Genomic DNA, 5,000 nt, shown 5'->3' with positions numbered 1-5,000 from the left:
AACCTCCACAGAACGCTCCGCCAACCTCCTGCAGAACCTTCAGCCGAGCTCTTCCTCTGTCCAAACTGCCTTCACAAAACCAGAGGGTGTTTCAGTTTGCTGTTGGGGAGAGAAGCTCCAGTTGTCGCCCTCACAGACAGAGTCAGCGTTGTTTGGAGTGAGTGTAGCGTCGCCGCACCGCTGTCACCCCCCTCCTCTGGCACAGGCCCCACGCGCTGACTGGCCTTTTCCTCCTGAGAAGAGAGATGGGCTGGCAGGGGAGGGAGGGAGGGAGGGAGCGAGAGGAGGAGGAGAGGGGGGGGGGGCTCTTTGGCTCACAGCGACAGTTCCGCCCTTGACGCCTCGCTCCTCTGGTCCTGATAAGAGCTGTCAGTCACACTGCCAAAGGAAGTGAGAGAGAAAGAGAGCGAGAGAGAGAGAGAGAGAGAGAGAGAGAGAGAGAGAGAGAGAGAGAGAGAGAAAGAGAGTCAGAGTCAGCAGAAGGAGGGCTAGCCCTCTAAAGTCAGTAGTAGCATTAGAAGCCAATTCCTCAATGGTTCTCATGGTCGAGCAAATAGATGTGCCTCAGTCCAAAAAGCAAACCGACCACTGGTCTTCAGTTGTAATCTAAATGGCCCCTGGCCACTAAAAGCAAAACCCCCATACTGCCAGAGAACAGTATTGAACAGGGCCGTATGCCGAACACAACCTCATACCTCAAGGACTAGTAATCATCAACTGTCTCGCCTGGCATTTTGGAGGCTGAAGTCTTCGTCTGAGAAGTTCCCCACTGGAAGAGAGAGTGTTTACCTCTAACAGCTATCGGCTAATAAACTCGTAGTACAGATCCAGACCCGAGTGTGCTGGGGGGTTAGCTCAGCGCTGATGGTGGAGAGACTGGGCGTCAGAGTGATATTTGAGGCCCGTCGGAGAGAGTTGTGTGTCAGCCATGCAGGCGGAGTGGGGACTGGGACGCCCTATTAATAGGGTTGTAATACTAAACTCACTGATCAGGAATACACAAGGCAACCCTCCCAGCATGTGTCACTCACAAACTTGCTGCCCTGTAACCCCCCATCCCCATCCCCCGAATACATACAACCTGAGATCTCATCATTAGTGCTGACAGGTGTGTGATTTATGCAAATGCAACTGAGAGACAAGAAAGCCATGATAACAGACACAACAAAGTCACCGTGTTCTCCTCTATCGTTGTGCTCCAGATGAAACAGAAAGTGACACTGCTCTCGGTGAATCTACAAACACAGTCAATATGAAGTTATCAAGTACCTCTGCTACCTCTTTCCACACACACACACACACACACACACACACACACACACACACACACACACACACACACACACACACACACACACACACACACACACACACACACACACACACACACACACCTTACAGGATCCGTACCTCCCAAACTTTGATTCTCAGCGCCACTCTGCTCAGCTTTAGCAGCCACCTCTGCAGATTTGATGTAAACCTTTCGTTAACATGGGACTTCCTGTGTTTGAGTGACGGACCGTTAACCACACATCCTGTGCGTGAGCTGAGTATGTAGAGCTTCACAGGTGGGTCTCTCTGACAAACAAGAGCGAAAAAAAACCACGCCAAACTCTGTGACTCAAATGAATTAAAAACACAAGCGTCAGCAGAGCTGAAAGGGTTAGTTTGAACTGTTTGATGAAGGTATTAGTCCAATTTTACATCTTAAATTGTGTTTTTTATGTAATTGAGAGAAACTATGGTAACGACTATCTCATGTCATTAGTGTAACATATTGAATAATGAATCTCGCTCTCCCTAATCTCTCTCCTCTCTCTCTCTCTCTCTCTCTCTCTCTCTCCTCTCTCTCTCTCTCTCTCTCTCTCAGCCTCTCTGCCCAACGTGTTATAAATGTAAACGTTCCTAATTCCCATGTATTCAGGCTCAAAAAACACAGTGGTCATTGTTATACCCAGATTATCCTGTTCTAAACCCAACCACCAGATTATGACCCATTGAATGTGTTGTGACAGGATGCTCTGTTCACATATTTACAGTCTGTGTATAAACATGGGCTTTCCATTCACTAAGACTACTGCAACACTATTTTTTTTAATGATTTATCCCTAATTCATGGTTGGGAATTATAGTTTACAATAAATAACAAATCGGACAGATCCGTATGACTTAGAATGGAGCAGGGGGAGGTGGTGGGTGGGGAAGGGAAGCAGGGGTTGGCGATGGTTGAGATGGTAGTGAAATGAGGTATCAAAGGCCAGTGAACTCTTTCATCCTACGGACACAGCCCTCACACACATACCCACACAACCACACACACACACACACACACACACACACGCGCGTGTTCACACGCACGCACACACGCACCATCATCGAGGTGACCTTTTGGAGTATTCCCTTTCTAGAATCTTTCATCAGGGTCAAAGTCAAAGAGCCTCCCGGTTTACCTTTGTTCCCCACACATCAGAGGGATGTTTGTGTGTGTGTGTGTGTGTGTGTCTGCCTGTCTCCCTGTGTGTGTGTGTGTGTGTGTGTGTCTGTCCATCTGTCTGTCTGTTTTGATCTCTTTGGTCTGTGAAGGGGAGAAAACCACTTTGTTGTTATTGACTGGGAGTATATGTGTGTGTGTGTGTGTGTGTGTGTGTGTGTGTGTGTGTGTGTGTGTGTGTGTGTGTGTGTGTGTGTGTGTGTGTGTGTGTGTGTATATGTGTGTGTAACAGCAGCGATTTATGGAGGTTTGCTCAACATGTGACAGCCCCTTAAATAGTGGGTGGTCGAGGGTAGAACATCAGAGATGTACCAGTAGAGTGGTTGACCTCGGTCTCCGTAACAGCCCTTTGAAATTAATTACAAGGCTCAGTTTAATGAATGAACAATAAACCCTAAAGGCATCCGCCAGCGGTAAATGCGATTACATCAATCAAGTACAATTACGATCATTGAGAGCTTTATTCCTAAGTACCCCTGCTTTACGTTTCGAAACATAGTAGGCTTAAAAGTGCAATCTATACAAGTTCCTTCAGCATAGTTTCAATTGATCACATATACACATTGATTTCGAGCAATATGACTTCCAATGCATTACGTTTCTTATCTAATCAGAACACCAAATCGAAGGATATATTAATCTATTGTTTATGTTTTGTAAACAACTGATACTATACATCTACATGTATCTAAATACAGGGTATCTTTAAACAAAAAAAGTAGTCCATGGCTTTCTCTACAGGTTCAGGTGGTTAGCTGGGGTCAGAAATTACAGACAGGGGATTGAATGGACCACACACATTATGTCAACCGTGTGTGTGCCAGTTTTCATAAACAGCTTCTGCAGTTACTCTCCTGCCAGAGCCAGAACACACACAATGTATCATGTAACTCTTTGTAAAGCTCTTGATTGAAAACAAAGTTTGTTTTTGATGTTTATGTCTGCCCTCCAAAAAGAAAATACTCTGACAAGTTGGCGCATGAACGGGCAAGCACATTCCAATCTATATGTCTAGTCTAAATGCATCCATTTCACACATTGTAGAGATGATGTTTATGTTCAGATCTCACCCATTATATTTGCCCACACAAAGCTGAGCAGTTATGTTTCCGATACCCTTTCATTATTGCCAGGACAATTAAGACAGGAAAGGACGAAAGTACAGTGCAAAAATCATCACACACAGGCCTATACACAAACGCACTTACCGTTAAAAGCTTCAATTACTATAAAACAATGACGTCCTCTCTTTTATGGTTGCTTTTAAATTCCATTCTGGGGAGTTTTGTAATAACTGTTTGTAGTAAAAGCTCTGAATGAGTGTCTCTCTTGCCAGCAGCGCTGAGAGCGAGGGCACGCCTCTTCAACCCTGCCGTCTGAAAGATCTGTTGAGAGCTTCAACTCAAGCGCTGGCAGGCGATTGTGAATAGCCTTTTATACTCTATCAACAATGTAACAGTACAGTAACCCAGTCATTTTATGTGTGTATGTCTGACTTTTCGGTGAACTACATAAACCTATAGCCTAGGTATAATCAAACTATTGAATTATTCATTCGTTATTATTTATAAGCCGAGCAATAATTGAGGAATTAATCGACCAATAATCACAATGAACGGTTGCTCAAAAAAGAATGGATAATCTATGCCGCTCCCCTGTGGAAGTTCTGTTTCAGGTATGCCGGGTGTCGCCTAGACAGGTGATGGCATCGGGCGAGATTGCCGCGCTTTGAGTCGATGCTGCCTGTCGTTTAGAGCGTTCACCGGACTGGATTTTCATATATATTTTCAGTGATTTGCTTGACTATTTGGGCTGTGTTGAAATGTCATAGGCTTACAATTGTAATGGAGAATTGGCAGCCCTCCGTGGGGTATTTACAGGGCCGCGGTCGTATAGGCCTAAAGCCAGTGACTGTATATGCCTAAAGCAGACGGTCATCGGAGAGGACGGTTTTATCCAGCTGTCACGCAGCTGTCGGGAGATCAGTCAGCTGGTGTTGTGGACTATTAAAACGCTGCAGGCTGCTCCGCTCCTAATCATGTTACTCCTCCAGTTTCTGTATTAGAGAAGTTAGAAGTAACCACTTAGTTCTGCTTGTATAATGACCACAATGACGTGCACTGCACCCTATGTTTGTATGTATGTACCCTAGGACCTATATTTGTGTCTGGTCCTAGACTGCATTTGGTGCTGAATACTTGAATATGCACATTTGGCTTGACACAAATATAGAACATATTGTGGGTCTGCTCTTCTATATGTGTTTCAACCAGACCTGTGTGCTGTGCTTCTCCACAAGATGGAGACACATGACTATCTACTATCTATTATCCTTATATTGTCAATGTTCTGTGGTAAAGGCTGTGTCTCTCGAGAGGAATAATCACAGTGAATGTATGCTATTTGTATGCAAAATGGCTTGGAACATTTTCCTTATCTTTCCAAATTGCACATTCTGCCATCCCTCCCAAAACCCTAGATGGGGTGTCCCATCATCCTCCTCTCCTCG

General features: G+C 45.1%; 1 protein-coding gene across 1 annotated transcript in view; it reads right to left on the bottom strand.

Moving 5' to 3' along the window:
• Positions 1-60, bottom strand: part of prkcq (protein kinase C, theta) — a 10,147-nt gene extending 10,087 nt beyond the window's left edge. The window contains 1 exon segment of the mRNA XM_083692052.1: positions 1-60. This exon segment is cut by the window's left edge and continues 146 nt beyond it. The gene's annotated coding sequence lies outside the window, so the exon portion shown is untranslated.
• Positions 61-5,000: the final 4,940 nt, after the last annotated feature.

This window comes from Argentina silus (assembly GCF_951799395.1).
Source record: "Argentina silus genome assembly, chromosome: 20".
NCBI classification, from domain to species: domain Eukaryota; kingdom Metazoa; phylum Chordata; class Actinopteri; order Argentiniformes; family Argentinidae; genus Argentina; species Argentina silus.
The sequence above is the reverse complement of the archived record's forward strand: the minus strand, read 5'-3'. Positions and strand labels throughout refer to the sequence as shown.